Source organism: Petaurus breviceps, unplaced genomic scaffold (genome assembly GCF_028583685.1).
Source record: "Petaurus breviceps papuanus isolate PSGF00001 unplaced genomic scaffold, PetGlider_PUasm1.0 171, whole genome shotgun sequence".
In the NCBI taxonomy this organism is placed as follows: domain Eukaryota; kingdom Metazoa; phylum Chordata; class Mammalia; order Diprotodontia; family Petauridae; genus Petaurus; species Petaurus breviceps.
Window position 1 is genome coordinate 3,113,998 of NW_027185754.1, and position 17,324 is coordinate 3,131,321.

The following is a 17,324-nucleotide window of genomic DNA, read 5'->3' on the forward strand; positions in this document are numbered from 1 at the left end:
CTTTGGGAAAACAAGAAATCAAACAGTGAACAAAACAGGACATTTTTCTAGTACAGAAGCAGTCTCAGTGGGGCTTGGATACTAAGTAAATGCAGCCCAGTTGGATTATTCCCTTTCTAGGTACAAGAGTACCCTCAAACCCTCTGCTTCCAGATGGGAAATGGAGCCATCAGCAGTCAGCCAGGGGAAACTATCAAAGGAGTTATAGAAGATTTTCAAATGTAGGTCTGAAAGTGAAAAAGAGAAAGAAATAAAATGTATCATGCTACAAACACAGTCCCTCAGACGTTGTCATTTTAGTGAACAGAATGCTCTGGCTAGAGCTGCATCAGCCTGGTCTGGTTTAAAAAAAAAAAAAAAGTCATCGCTATTGTATGGCAGGCCTAGCTTTGATGCTGCCGCTTTACTCTGTGAGAAAGGCTCTGGTCTTTATAAGACTATCCCAATTGTCCCAACTGAGGAACTGAACAAAAGCTACTCTTATTGGGGAGGGGTAAAAAGGGGAGGGAGCAAAGCAGGAGTGAGTGGGAAGGAAGGAACAGGGAGGAACAGAGGAGGAAGAATAAGAAGGAAGGGAGAGCCAAGTGAAGACAATCTGGGACAGGTGTTGATCCAGGCTCTAGAATATTCTATCCCAGAAAACAGCAACAACAACACCAAGTCGGCACAGGAGCCTTAATGAAAGGGTATTGGTGTAGTTGTGCTTTATGCTTTTAAGTCTCTTGGCCCTGTATGATCAAGTGAGATGGAACAGAATGATGTTCTTGCTAGGAAAGAAAGGCAAATTTAAATTCACCTTGTCGTGAATTCTATAGCAAGAACAAAAATTGTTCAGGTCCTTCTGTAGTCAGAGTCTGGAAGCAGGGCCCGACTTAGTGTGAATGCCATAATAATGAGAGGTCCAAGATGGTGGTACCTGGATGAGAAGAACAAAGCCAGGAGTTTGTAGTGGTCAATTTCCCCTGGTTTGTTTGTAATGTTGAAAACAGGCTCCCAAGATTTCCTGAAAGAAGAATACTCACAAGAACTTTGGGGGGATTTGTTTATTTGTTTGTTTATCCAACTGGGTGTGGGTGGGGGTGAGAAGAGAGGAGGGTGGAGTCTCACTTATCAGGGTGGAGGAGGAAGACAAAGCCTGGGTAAGGTCTTATTCTCTAGCTCCAGCCAGTCAGAATGGGAAGCCGGATGATTTCATGGCTTTTGTCCAGGAGTGGAGGGGACTGAATTCTCTCACTGCATTAGGCCACTAACAAGTGGGACTGGAGCCCTCTAGGGCCTTTGTAGTGCACTCATCTGAGAGATTGCGCTTTTCTCGGCCCTTCAGATTTATTTTGCCAAAGTTACAGGGCAATTATGGAAATGCGCCCTTTGAAGCCAGACTGATTTCTCTTTATTTTCTTCTCCCTGACAAAGCAAAGCTTCCCTTGCCTACTGTTTCTTCCCTACCCCCACTCCTTTCCTTTCGTTCCTCTATTTCTCCAGCAATCACTGGGGGGAGGGGAAGGAATAGGAGGAGAGGGAGGAAGTTTCCAGGGGGTGATTTCAGCATTCTTTTAAATTATAAAAAATTGGTGATATATGTTTATATGGACACGGATTTTAAAACGAGACTTTGAAGGCCAAGAGAGAGGGAAGAGAGAAAACAAGAGGAAGGCAACTACACACCCACAAGTGTGTGTGTGCGTATATGACGTCTCCCCAGTGCCAGGGCCCTCAGGACCCGCCCGGGCAGGCGAAGCTGCCGATAACTGGCAGGCGGGAGAATGTTTGGCTAACTGATTGGCCCAGCTGTCTCAGGTTCCTGCCATGCCTGGGGAGTTGTCAGCCCCACAAATTCAGCAGGATAAGTGTTTTGCTCTCTTTACCTCACATCTCAGAAGCAAGAGGCCCAGAATAAACAGAGCTGTACTTTCTCAGCTTTGTACATTATTTATCATTGTGCTACAGAATCTAGAGGCTGTGTGTGAACCAAGCCCATGGATTTCTTACCTCTTACCCCACTTGAATTCATACCTTGATGTTGAGGAAATGTGTCTGAAGCCAGATGTTGGAGAATTAAGCTCTGGGGGTGGAAAGTTGACAAACCTGATTGTCTTTCTGTACAGTGGCTCAAGTTTCTGTTTCTCTGAATAGTGCCCATGCTGTCTGTTTCCATATTTCTCTTTTTCTCCTTCCTTCCTTCAAGAATCTGGGGTGAATTACTCAGAGCCTGAACCCTTGAACAAACAGGACAGGAAGATTTTTCCTCTCCTAAGGAGTTCAGGGTCCCTTTCTGAGTTGGCTAATTCTTTTAAAGTTTCTATTCCCTTTCCCTCCTTTCACTGTGGTCAGAAGTTTATCTACATACTAGGGCAACTTTCTCTAGATCCAGCTAGATTCTAAGCTGAGTTTGTGCCTAAGAGAATAAATGAGGTAGAGGAAAGGAGCAGAGTTAGAAAGTGATCTGTAAAAAAGAGGGTGAGGGCTGCCCACGCACAACGAGGTTCAGAGAGTCCCACGGTTGAAGGAAGGCCTGTTAGCTGAACCAGAGCTAGCCTAGGGAGGCATTAGGGAAGGGTATTACAGTCCTTACTTTCCTACCAACTGGGAGGCCTGAATTAGCTGAAGTTCCTGGTGGTGCAAAAGGCTCAGGACATGCTCTTCTCCATGTTGACATCCAAAGTTGTTCAGTCTTGCCCAGAAGAGACTAGGAAGGCTAAGTTACAGAGCCATTCTGTCTCCTTTGTTGTTCAGTAATAATAGCCAGCATGTATATGGAGCTTGAAGGTGCACAAAGTGCTTTCTGTGTGTTAAATCATGTGATCCTTACAACGACCCTGTGAGGTAGGTGCTATTATTATCCTTATCTTACAAGCAGGTGAGTTTAAATGACTTCCATGATGTTCACAGGGTTACACTGCTAGTTAGTTAAGTGTCTGAGGGAGGATTCAAACTCAGATCTTCCTGGTTCCAAGTCCAGAGCTCTGCTTCCTATATCACCTAGCTGCCACACCCTGTATCACACCCTTTCGGCCTGCAGGCTCAGAGGATAGCAAAGCAGAAAGATGACTGGTAGCATGGTGTAGAAAGAGCCCTACCAGGGCAATCAGAAGACTTTGGTTCTATTACCAGTTCTGCCATGATTGACTGTGGCAAGCCACTTCATCTCTGGGCTTCGGTTTTCTCATCTGCCAAATGGGGTTTGACTATATTCAAGGTTCTTAATCAGAGGTCACAAACTTAAAAAAAAGTGATAACTATGTTTCAGTATAATTGGATTCCTTTGTTATCATCTTTTTATTTCAGGCATTTAAACATATTATTCTAAGGATGGGTTCATCCATTTCACCAGCATGCCAAAGGGGTTTAAGATATAAAGCCCGTTAAGAATTCCTTGATTTAATAATCTCTATAGTCTCTTCCATCTTTAACCTTCAAGTAGCTGTGTCCTATAGCTCCCATTAGTTAACAGACAATTCCATGTTAAGAGCACAAAGCTGATAAACATTTGCACTCTTCTAAGCTGTTTTTAGTAGCTAGGTGGCTCAGTGAATAGAGCACCAGGTCTAGAGTTAAGAAGACCTGAATTCAAATCCATCCTCAGACATGTACAGGCTGTGTGACCCTTGGCAAGTCACTTGACCCTGTTTTCTTCAATTTCCTCATCTGTAAGATGAGCTGGAGAAGGAAATGGCAAACCTCTCCAGTATCTTTGCCAAGAAAACCCTAAATGGGGTCGAGAAAAGTTGGACATGACCAAAATGACTGAATAATAACAAAGGATATTTTTATTTCTGGGACTTTCTTCAACAGATAATGAGAAAGGAAATGACCATCTTGTGGATGGGGGGAAAGGCATCCCTGCCTCATGCCTACTGGCCACCTGGATTCATGAGAGAGGTCAAGATCTCAAAAAATTATAGGGCCACCCTTATGCTGAAATGAAGCAGTAACTATCCATTCAAAATACTTTGAGGAACACTACTCTCATCCCAAGTGTTCTACTATTTGACATTCTATCAAGATCATTCATTTATGATAAGTACCCCCTTCTCCAGGTGGCTCATGAGTGCTAGAACTGGAAGGGTTCTATGTATGAGTCATCTAGTCCAATTACCTTGGGGTTTTTTGTTTGTTTTTTGCTTTTTGGAAGGGGGAAGGTAGGGCAATTGGGGTTAAGTGATTTGCACAAGGTCACACAGCTAGTTTTGTGTTAAGTGCCTGAGGACCGATTTGAACTCAGGTCCTCCTGACTCCAGGGCCGGTGCTCTATTCACTCTACCACCTAGTCACCCCCTCAGGTTTTTTTTTTTAACAGATGAATAAATTAAATCCTGGAAAAATGAAGTCATTTGTCCAACGTCACACAAATACTAAGAAGAAGAACTAAGATTTAAATTCTGGTGCTTTGACTTCCAAGTTGATCATTCTTTCTAGGATCCAGGGAATCATGAGAACCTACTAGTGGTTACCTGGTGGGAGGGATAATAACAATACAGGTTTTTATAATGCTTTAATGTTTGTAAAGTACTTTCTTCACAAAAAGTTTGTGAAATAAGTGGTATGAGTATCCTTATTTTGCAAATGAGGATACTGAGGCTCTGATGAATTCAGCAATTTGCTCATGGCAAACAGCTGGTAGATATAGGAGCCTCGACCAATGCTGTTTTCATGCTGCCTTTCATCAATGAAAGAGCAAGCAAAGGGTACCCAAGACAATGGTCAACACAGTCATTATTTTGTCCACAGTTAGTGCCAACATCCGAAAGATCCAGTAATTTCTGTACTTCCCAATTCCCCTTTCAGAGTTCATTGCCTACCTAGGCAGAACAGTAGATAGAATATTGACCGCAAGTCAAAAGTCCTAAATTCAAATCTGGCCTCAGACACTGACTAACTGTGTGACCTTGGACAAATCACTTAACCTCTATTTGCCTCAGTTTCTTTATTTGTAAAATGGGGATAATAAGAACACATCTCCCAGGGTTGTTGTGAGGATCAAATGACATAATACTTGAAAATTGCTTAACACAGTACCTGAAACACAATAGATATTACATAAATGCTAGCTATTATTATTACCCCTATTCGTATTTAGCTAATTTGTGTAATGGTTATAATTTATCCATAAGTATATTAGTTATATATTATTATTACTATTATAAGTTTATTCCTTATATTATAGAATACTGTAAACATGGGGTTAGAGAGTGGTTCCTTTCAAATAGCTCATGAGAAAGAAGGAGACACCAAAGGCTTGGCTTGGTGGTATGACAATTAGTATTGTGGGGCTAGAGCATGTCCTGGGGTGAACTTTTCTTATACTGGGTATGGAGAGAGCACCCGTTACAAATATGACCCACTTCGTGGTTTCAGTTTACTTTTGTTCATATATCTTTTAAGAAGGCCAAAGTTCTATTAAGAGATCTACATAACCCTCTCATTGGAATTTAGGGGATTTTCCTTCTCTCCATCCTCCTCCCCCATCCCCAGCCCCACCTGACAGCTGAATCAAGAGGCCTGTTTTCCTATGGAGAGCCCCAGGTGCATTTCAGCTGCTACCTTGGATCTCAGCCCATAACATTTTTTTGGATAATTTTTTTCACCTTTTAAAATCTTTGAATTTTAATGGGGGGCAGGGGCGGGTGGTGTTTTTATATCCTATTACAAGCTGGAAAGGGGGAAAAGCATATTGTACTGAAAAATGCAACAAACTTGCAGTTGGAAGACCTGGGCTCTGCCCAGATTGGCTGTAACCCTGGGAAAATCATCTCATCTTTTGGGACCTCAGTTTCCTTTTCTGTAAAGTGAAGTGGTGAGACTGAAATAATTTCTAATGTTCATTCTAGCTCTGACAGTCTGTCCCAAGGTCCTTTCTCTTTCTGACATTGTATCCCTGAGGCACCTTCAAGTTTTAACAATTCTGTTTAAAGTTCTCTCCTAATGGTTCACATTCTGTGATCAGCTCACTGAGAATATGGGCTTTGTTTGTTTTGTTTGTTGTGGTCTAGATCTGTGTTTTAATCAGTTTAGGGAACTCCAGGTGTAGAAGTTCCTTGAATTGATACAGAGGCAACATGTGTGACTTAGAGACTTAGAGCAGAGGTTCTTAACTTCCCTTGACAATCTGATGAAGCCTATGGACTCCTAGACTAATGTTCTTAAATGCAGGTAATAAAACATATAAGATCATAAAGGAAATCAATTCCACCAAAATTGTTATCAAAACCGTAAAATTTACAAGTTCCCAGACCTCCCTAAAATCTATCCATGAACCCCTTGCAAGTCCATGGATACTAAGAATCCCTGGCTTAGAAAGGTGCCAGCAGGGCTTAAAGCCAGGTCTTCCTGACTCTAATACCAGTCCACTCACTGTCCATTTTGTCAATGCTTAGTTAAATACAGTAATTACTTAGCCTTTACTAAATTGAACTCAATTGTGGTACAGTATTTCCTTTGCAATACTATACAAATATAGTATATATACTTGCATATGTACTATACTAGTACAATATATACAAGATTGCATTCTCTAGTCCCACCAATCCCCTATCCATTAATAAGGAGGTTTAGAGCCCCAAAAGTTTAATCAGTGGGGATATTTTGGCCATTCTTTTGTGGTTTCCATACTGGTAGAGTCTGCAAATGCTAAAACAATGGTATTCAGATCCTCCTAATTCCATTGGGCTCTTTGCCTCATCTGTAAAATGGGGATAATAATAGCACCTACCTCCCATGGTTGTTGTGAAAATCAAATTAGAGAATTGTTAAGCATTTAGCATAGTGCCCATTACTATATGCTAAGTGCTATATAAATGTTATTATAATCCCATGGCCAGAATGTAGTATTGTGGTCCAATTGAAATCAGCAATTCCTCAGCAAAAGGATTCTACCATTTACTTTTACAATTTACTTCATGACCCACAAACAGCACACAAGCAGGTGACAAAGATATATCATTGACCAAAAATGTGGAACTGAGGAGAAAGGGAATGAAGGGAAATAGGACAGAAAAAGTCCAACTCTGTGATTTAGGGAATCTCAAGCACTTCTAAGAAAAACCGTCTCATCTATTTGGTTCCCCTTCCCCCCAAAGAAGTGCCATTCCCTTCTCCTATTTTCTCCTATCTCAAGTAATTGAAAGAGTTGGAGGATCTGGATTCCAGTCCTCACTTTGACACTTGTTAGCTCCATAACCTCAGATAAATTCCTCCCCTATAAAATGGGAATAATAATACATGTACTCCCTACCTCCCAGGGGTGTTATGGAAAAAGTCCTTAGGCACTCTCCTAGGATCTCAGGAGTCATTTAGACTTAATTATACTTGAACAGACTCCGGCTTATGTTTGAAGATCTCCAGTGATAAGAGACATACTATATCCCAAGGTAGCTCATTACATTTTTGAATGTTTCTAATTATTCCTTATATAAAACTAAAATTGCTTCTCTGTAATTCCTACCCATTGCCGCTAGTTCCGCCCTCTGGGGCCAAGCAGAATGAGTTTAAATAAGAGAAGCATAATAAAATAAGATTATGATAAGATAGCCCCTCCAAGGATTTAAAAGTAAGTATCATACCTGCTCTTCCCAGTCCTGAGTCTTTTCTTCTCCTGGCTAAATATTCCTAGTTCCTCTAGTCATGTTTCTTATAGTGTGGTCTCTATCCTCTCACCTTTCTGGTTGCTTTCTGTCTCAATTTCTCAACATTTTTCCTAAAATGTGGCTCTCACCATTGAACAGAGATCTAGTCTGATCAAAGCAAAGGACAATGGGACTATTACCTCCCTTTGCTCTAGGCACAATGCTTACTATTAATATGGCCTAAAATGGGCTTAGCATGTTGGGTTGCAACATCATATTGTTGATTTATATTGAGCCTTTAATCCACTAAATCCCTCAGGTATTTTTCATAAGAGAGCAGCTAAGTGGCACAGTGGATAGAGCACTGGGCTGGGAATCAGGAAGACTCATCTCCCTGAGTTCAAATCTGGCCTAAGGCACTTGCTGCCTGTGTGACTCTGGGCAAGTCACTTAACCGTGTTTGCCTCAGTTTCCTCATCTGTAAAATAAGCTGGAGAAGAAAATTATAAACCACTCCAGTATCTTTGCCAAGAAAACCCCAAATGGGGTCATGAAGAGTCAGACAAAATTGAAAAATTACTGGACAACATTTTTCATAAGAACTGTTGTCTGGTCATGCCCTCACTATAGTTGTAAAGTTTATTTTTTTCCCCAAGTATAGAACCATACATTTGTCACGAATTCATTTATTAAATTGAGCCCATCTTTCTAACTTGTCAAGTTCTTTGTGGATCCTGATCCTATGTGTCACATGTAAGCTATCCCAGACAGTTTTGCATTTGCAAAATGATAAGCATGCATTCTATCCCCTCATCCAAGTCATTGACAAAAATATTAACCAGCACTCAGCCAAGGACAGATCCCTGGGGCGTCCTAAGAGAGCCAGCTGTTATTATTACAAAGTATACTCAACTCAAACTCCTTCTGTCCTAGACCCCTGCTTTTGGAAAGGGAAAACACACGACTTCACCCAGAGTAACCCTGATATAATTGATTGCATTGTGAAAAAAAAAACAGTTGGGAAACCACCAAAGTCTTTCACAAGTTGTATTTTAAAGAAAATCTTCCTCATTCTTACAGGAGGTAAGAGAAGAAGATAGGACAAAAATCTTGCTGTTGGATGAGTCATACAACACCAGTTCCTTGGTGTTATGATTGGTAGAAGAGGAATATGTATCAAGGAAGACCTTCTTAATCTGAAAAGTCCAGCCATAGAATGAAAATCCCTGGGTTTCAACTCTTTTATTTATGTCTTGTGAGACAGTAGACAAGTCACTTACCCTCTCTTGGCATTAGTTTCCTCATCTGTGAAATGGGAATGTTGGGCTAGGTGATCTCAAAGAACCATTCCAGCTCTGAAACTTCTGGTTCTACTTGATGGAAGTCAGTTCCACATTAATTTAAGTTCAGTTTGTGATGTAGGTAATTCAAGCATAAAACCTCCCTTGCTTTTGTTTGTGATAAACTGGGAGAGGTTAGCATTCCTCCTTGCTCTGGTAAAGTATATCAAGTCTTCAACCAATCCTTCAATCAACAAGAATTTATTAAATGCCTACTATGTGCCACATACTTTTCTAGGTGCTGGGAATGGAAGAAAAAAATGTAAGTGTCTACCCTTAGTGAGTTTACAATCTACCTCAGGACAAATATCATGAAGACCAAATTCTGGGAAATGTGTAATTCAGCAAATATTCACAAGCTAAGATGGCTATCTGCACAAACACACACACACTTACAACAGTGAAATATTGTCAAAATCCACAAGTCCATGGGCATACAACATAGAGAGACACAAAAGCTTACAAAGGTAAGGATGACAGACAAAAATAGTCTAGACAAATGGCTATAAATTTTTTTTCTTGAGGCTGATGATGGAAAAAGGATTCTCACTGCATAGTTGCTGCATAGGAGGTCCTGCTGAAAATACTTATATATAATTTGATAAAAAGAAGCTTTTGTAGGGAAAAATTATGGTCTAAAGCTTTCTTATTTGGGAAACTCCCAGCTGCTGTGTTCATATCCTAGTTATTATAGTAAAGACTTCCAAATGGAAATATTTGAAAGGAGAATGACAGGGAAACATTAAAGGTACCCAATTATTTCACTCCACAGTCGATCTTGAATACCTACTATGTGCATCACAAAACAGAAAACCCTCGTAGCCAAGCAGGTGTGGGTCCAGAAAGAAGAATGCCATTGAAACATGATAGAAAAGCATAGAGAGATTTTCAGAAAATTTTACTTAAACAAAACTTAGCATGGCTGGGCTGTGATTGAGGACAATTGGAAAATGCAGGGAAAGCACAGTAACTGAAGTCTAGTGCCAAAGGAGAAATGAACAATGAATAGCACTGTGTAACTTAACATTTCTAGTTGCCTATTGGACATCTTGAATTAGATATTCCATAGAAATGTTTAACTCAAGATGTATAAAACTGAACTCATTATCTTCTCATTATCTTCTCCCCACAAAGCACTTCCCTCCTCCAAACTTTTCTACTATTCTCCTGGGTACCACCCATCTTCCCAGTCACCCAGGCTTGAAACCTACATGCTGTCCTCCAGTTTGTGATATATGATCTCTCTCTCTCTCCTCCCCCCTCCCCTTCTCTCATTTGTACATAGTTATTTACATGTTACCTCCCCAATTAGACTGTAAACTCCTTGAGGGTAGGGACTGTCTTTTGCCTTTGTGTCCCTAGCACTTAACACAGTGGCTGGCACATGCTTTACAAATGCTTTTTGACCAGTGCCACCAAATCTTTTGTCAAATCCAATAATTTGTGCCTTTGTAACATCTTTTGTATATATACCTTTTTTTTTTTTCCTGAGACTACCACCATCTTGGTGTAGACCCTCATTGCCTCATGACTGACCTATTGCAATAGCCTGCTGGTTAGTCTCTCTGTCTCAAGTTTCTCCCCACTCCAGTCTTAATGCACACGTCTGACCATATCACCCACTATTCAAAAAACTCTAGTGGCTCCCTATCACTTCCAGGATCAAACATCAAGTCCTCTATTTGGCATTCAAATCCCTTCATATATACCTTCTTTCATAGCCCCCCCTACCTTTCCAGTCTTCTTACACCTTATCCCTACATACTTTACAATCTAGTGATACTAGGCTCCTTTTGGCTCCTTCTCATGTTCCACCATCTCCGGACTCCAGGTGTTTTCACTATCTGTCTCCTAAGCCTGGAATTCCAGTCTTAGGAGTCTCTCCTCATCTCCTCCTCCTGGCATCCCTGAATTCCTTCAAATCTCAGCTAAAAAACCCACCTTCTATTCGAAACCTTTCCAGTCTTTCTTAGTGCCACTGTCTCCAATTTATCCTGTATGTATGTTTGTACAGAGTTGTTTGCATGCTGTCTCCCCCATTAGACTGTGAGTCCCTTGAAAGCAGGGACTGTCTTTGGTGCTTCTTTGTATCCCTGGCACTTAACACAGTGTGTGGTACATAGTAGGTAGTTATTAAATGCTTGTTAACTGACTGCTGAGGTAGAGAACAGAATCTTTGTTTCAGATTAACCTCAGGACATTATTAAGAGCTCTACAGCTTCTAGTCATCAGATAAACAGATTTCAAGGAAAAGGTTGCTCAGCAAGAGACAGGGATTTTATAGGTACACCTAAGCATTGCAGCCTTCTTGAATTGATTAACCTTCCCTAATTAGCACTTGCTGCTGCAAAACCAAGAGTATGAATACCCACATAAAATTATTAGCTAAGAGAAAGGGGCAAGAGGATAAAGACTTTTTTTTTACTTTACTACTGTACTGAGCTACTGATGAAATTAATGAGAAGAAAATTGTCTTGCAAATGACAGGCATGTGAGAGGAAGATCACCAAGCAAGGTACAGAGAGAAAAAGATCAAAAAAGACATCACAAAATACTCCTTCCATATGTTAAGGGTGGGAAGGGATGTGGGGAGGAGTACTTTAGAAGTGAGAATGTCAGCAAGATGAGAGGCAAGATGAGAGAGATTAGGGTGACAGTCAGGCCCAGTCCAGGACAGTGACAGGGAAACTAGGAGGGGGCATCTACTAGAGACTCAAATGAATCCACAGGCATTCTAGAGTAGTTACAGGCAAATGAATGTAACTGTCTTAGAGATGAGCAGAATGACCTTTCTCCTGCCCTGTCCCTTTCCATGCTGATGTTTACTTCTATAAATTTAGGGGTGATGGGATAGGAGAGCCATCTGACTCAATGATAGTTCCAAACTAAACTTTTTCATCTGTATCTTCCTTGGACAAATATACTTTTCAGCTCCTGAAATTATTCATTGGTTTTGATGTCTATATAACCAATAGATCTTCTGCTTATGTGTGAAACATCACATTTAAGTACTTTGGGCAAAGGCTGACACAGTTAAATTCATTCTAGAACTCTCGTGTTATTCCCAGCATAGTTCAGGGACTCACTTGTAAATTGGTTTATATAAATTTCCTTCCTCTTAGCAATTCACTGTGTAGTTATCCTAACAGTCTGTTTTATTACAAAATCATCAAGGAAGACATCGTGGTCTAGCAGAAGTAGAAGGTAAAGGGTAAGTAAGGTAAAAGATATAGTGATGCCTTACAGGTCTTTTGACATGTGAAGTTAAGGTATACAAAGTAATCCAAATACTAAATGAAATTATAGTGGGAGTAGGGAGTAGAATTTGTACAAAACCAGTTTCCTAAAGGGTACCTGCTTTTTGATGCCAAAAAGACATAAAATATGTATCTGAAAGTCTTAGAAGAAGAGGAAAGCTTAAGTCAAAATTAGGGGATATGAAAAAAAAAACTGATGTACTCAAAACTATAAAGAGAACAGGGAGAAGTTCAGGAGAGAGAACACCTGCCCACAAGCAACAGAATCTTGCCAAGGTAGAGGGAATGCCTGATCCTGGATAAAGGTGATGAGAAAGAAATGCTGGCTCTACCTCCAGCAGCTCCCAGGGAGACACAGAATTCAGCTTCCTCAAACATCCAGGCTTGAGAATCAAAGGACCCTGGATCAGTCCCTTATGCCGCCAACCCCCCTTCCCCTAATTAAAACTAAATTATCTTCAGGGCCACTTGATCAAGCCTAGCCTGATTTCAGGGGCACCTCTTTCTTCTGAGCTCCCAAATTCCTTAACAAAGAAAAAAAAAAGCTTTTCATTCCACAAGTAAAGATAAAAGGCTTAAGATGCAAATGCAGGGTTGATGTAACTAACACTTCAGTGCAATGGACCCAGTCCATCAATCAACAAGTGCAAATGACTATTTATCAGATCTGTTTCCTGTTTTGCCCATGGGGTGGGGGGGAGAGAAGCAAAGAATCTTGGTTATCTTAGAGGGTATGTGTTGAGGGTGGGGGAGAAGGAGTGTGAGGTGTGTGTGTGGGGGGGGGGGGGGGAGGGATGAGAATGAAAGGAAGCTGGTTACATTAGACTAATTTCAAAGCATCACAGTTGGGCCTAGAGTTGGCCTTGTTTTATTTTCACTTGAGTGAGAATCAAACAAAATGATAGAACCATGGAATTTTAGAGGTGGAAATGTACTGGAGACATAGGTATTTGCTATTGTTGTGTAGCTAGGGGGAAAAAAAGGCAGTTCCGTTTCAGATGATTTATGGATATATTTTTAAAAATATATAACTAACCTTTTACAAGGTAGCTTTCTCTCTACAGTGGAATGTGATTCTAAATTTACCTCTAATCCATCATGTGGCATATATATATCAATCAATCAATCAACCAATATCTCAAGCTCCTCCTAGGTGTCAGGCATGTTTCTTCACCAGGCTAAGCATGTTTTTCCACTTGTAGAATAGGGATGAGCAATGCTGCCCAGCCTGAGAATGAGCTATGTATGAAGATCATAGCTCCAAGAATAGTTGGAAAGGTTTCGAAAAGTGAACATACAATGATACAGAACAGATTAGGATGCCATGCAGAAGAGAAGTACCAAGTAGGAGACAGAAGATTGGCTTTGGATGCAGAGGACTTGGATTCAAGTGTCAGAGCTGCCATAGGATCATGATATATTAGAGCTGGAGGGTTTTTAGAGGTCATTTAATCTAATCCTCCCTACTATCAACACCCTTCATTGTATATATAGAAAAGCTAAAGCAGGGAGTGGGAGGGTAGCTTGCTCAAGGTTGCAAGTTACAAGGTCACCTATGGGTAGCAGAGATGGGATTTGAACACATGTTCCAGGACTTCAGGTCTAGTGTTCTTTCTACTGTGTCATAAACTGTCCACTTAACTGTGAACTTCTCTGGGACTCAGTTTCCTCATCTGTAAAAATGAAGATTAAAATACTCATACCATGCCTTTGTCATAGAGTTGTTGTAAGAAAAGTGCCTTAAAAAAATTAACAGTGCCATAGAAAATTGGAATCAGCCTTTAAAATGTGTGCCATTTTAAAGGAGATAGGGAAAATGCCCTATGATTGTCAGTGGTGAATGAGATTCACTGTTTATACTTCCAAACATTATTGCTTTGTCTCTTGGCTTTAGGAAGACTAAAGTTTGTTTTCATTTTTCCCTCCATGCTAAAGGGAAGGCAGGGCCCAGGCCCCACATTCCACTCTAAATAAGGGATTGGAGGACCGTTAAATCTAATTAGGCTGATTTTGCAGCTTTGAAAGAATTTTTTTTTAAATTCTGTGGACTGTCTCCCCCAGGCAATCTTGCAATAACTAGTCAAGCCATGAACTCAGCTCCTAACTCACCACAAATCAGGGTCAATACAACTCAGCATCCATATTCATCAATTTACCTTCTAGCTAGGCTAATGAGACAGTCAATCCAGGAATAGTTGAAGATTGCTTATTCAGTTTTCAGATTATCCTGGGTCCTGGGTTCTCCTGCTGCTAACCTTTTGGGCCTTCTCCTCTTCATGAGATCCTTCCTTCCTAAGAGAGAAAGGCAGATCAGAAAACTCTGATTAAATGTTTGGGGAAGAGGGCAAGAAGGAAATTCAAAATAAAGCCTAAAATAGTTTGTGGTTCTTAATGAATCTCCTTTATCTCAGTCTTTTCATATGCACAGATAACTGAACGTTGGCCATAATATCTTGATGAAAGGAAGGAAAGAAGACACATGAATGATATCCCAATGGGGGCAAAAAAACAGATTGCAAGGTCCAACCTAAAGAATAGCAGGGGGAGAAAAGAATAGCAGGAGAGAATCAGTTTCGTTCTAATAACTCCTCAGAAAATAGTAGGCCCAGACATAGTCCTCAGGTGATCATGAAAGCACACCTGAACATCATTCTTGATCTTATGTCTAAAATATGGAATCAAGATTGTAAGTGTGGAAAACCAGAAGTGGTAGCAAAGACGGTGACTTTAATCCTCTTCTACTTAAACTCTAGTCTTCACCTCCTTCCTCCAGACATCCATAAACCAGACAGTAGTTGAATGGCTCTGCTCCTTTGAAAAAGAAGGAGATCAGGAAAGGAGACCAATGCACAAAACTGGGATGAGGTCACTGAATTTCACTAACCCTTTCATCCACCAAAAATTAGAAAGAATGTTGCAAAGAATCCAATAATAATTTATATTACTAGAATATATATTATCTATATAATCTATATTAACCCAATAATTATCTACACACAGTTTAAAAGTCACTTCTCTGAAAAAAAATTCCCTCAATCAGACAAGCCAAGGAAACTCCATAATTGCAACTTAAAGTAACTTCAGTCTTTTTTCAAAGGATAGAGGAAACTGAATAAAGAAAAACAAAACCCTCAATTACCACATCCTCTCATGGTAGTAAGAAGGTGATACAGAAGAGGATAGAAACTTGTAATTTCTATGAAAAGTAGTTTACAGAATTCGTTTTTAAAAATTGCTTTACATTTCTAAATGACTATTGTGAAAAAAGAGCTTTTTATAAAAGTCAATAAGCTAGAAGAGTTCCAGAGACAATTTAAAACCTTTATTGGAAGGAAGCTCCGGATGAATGTGTGTAAGGATCAAAAAATGTCAGGTACTTGACAAAGGAAAAGACCTTGAATGGCTAAGTGAGAGAGTCAAAGGAGGTTATCACTGGGAAAAGGGCATCTTTAAAAAATGGAAACATTGTCCAAGCAAAGAGAACAATGGAGGCCACAAGGTGTGATAGGTCAGGTGTGGGCTTGAAATTGGAGTTGGAAGAGCTCTTTGCCAGGGACCTTTTTATTGTCTTAGACCATAAAAGGTATAAGGTATAAAGTGATGGGGCCAGATCAAGAATCAATGGAACCACTTGAAGCTCAGGGTGCTCAAAAGGAGCACTCAGGTATCACAAGGAGAGAGCAGAAAGATTGGTTGGGTTCTTTGCTTCAGTCTTTACTGATGGGGAAAAGGGAGAGATTAGAGTGCACCACTCTTTTACCTTCTTTAGAAGCAGACATTTGATCGGTAGGAAGTAAAATGATGATATGTACATGGGAGGCACTAAATCAAAATACTGCCTGCCTGACAATTCTGAATAAACTACTGGGAAATTGAGGAACATGTAGGAATTACAGACCCTGGTAATGGAAACCTGCTTCAATTTACCAACCTTTTGTTTAAGACTCCTAGCTCTTGGTTGTGATTTGTTCTTTGTTCTCAAAGAAGACTGTGACATCAGGAAGATGATGACACGACTTGCATTAACTTTGATTTGAGTGAGGGAGGGCTGTGCAAAGCCACCAGTCTTCCTTTCTCCTCCACAGTCACCTGGATCCAGTTGCCAGATATCTATCAGGATGACTGTGGGAGACCTTGGCCCTTTTAAGCTAAGGTCTTTTCAGGTTCTCACTTTGAGTGAAGCAACATCCATTCAGTGAATAGACTTCTTTAAGAAGTGAGTCAAACCCCAATTGCCCTGCCTTCCCCCCTCCAAAAAGAAAAAAAAAGTGAGTCAAAAGATGGCTCCTTTAGGGAAAAAAAAATCAAACTGGAAGGGGAAGACCCTCAGGATTGCTGGCCAAAAGAGAAACAGTTATTATTTACATTCACTGAACCAGAAAGGCCCAAAAAATAACCATTAAGTGGTACTTGGGCAGGGACCTATTGTTCTCCAATCCATGAGATCCAGAATGAATTGGGTTTAAGGCTTAGTCTTTGAAAAAGAAATGTAGTTAGTAAATCCCAAGTTAACTAGATAGCTTTTGGCCATTAAAATTTCTCCAGGATCAAAGTGAATGTAAATAGTAACTATTTCTCTTTTGGCCAGCAACTCTAAGGGTCTTCCCCTCCCAATTTGATTTTTTTCTTTTTTTACTAAAGAAACATACCTTGACTCACTTCTTAAAGAAGCCTATTCACTGAATGGGTGTTGCCTCACTCAAAGTGAGAACCTGAAAAAGATTTAAAAGAACCAAGGTCTTCCACTGCATCCTGGCCCATCTCCAATCATCCTGATAGATATGTGGCAACTGGACCCAGATGACTATGAAGGAGAAAGTGAGACTGATGACTTTGCACTTTCCCTAATTCAAATCAAAGTTAAGTTTGACATGATGCCCTGATGCTATAGTCCTCTTCGAGAATGAAGGACAAACCATACAACTACAACTACGACTTAGCTCTTGGACAGGAAGTTGACTTAAAGGCAGGAGACAAAGAGTAAGGATAAATGGGAATTTTCTATGGATGGAGAAATCATGTTGCCTTTTCACCAATGAGTTTAATTTTTATGAGGATGCTGAATCTAAAGATTATTAAATTGGAACAGGCTTCTGTGAACAGAGTTCAGAGTTCTTTCCTAGGTTTTCTTTCTAATTGAAGCTATTTTAATTCTATTCCAATAT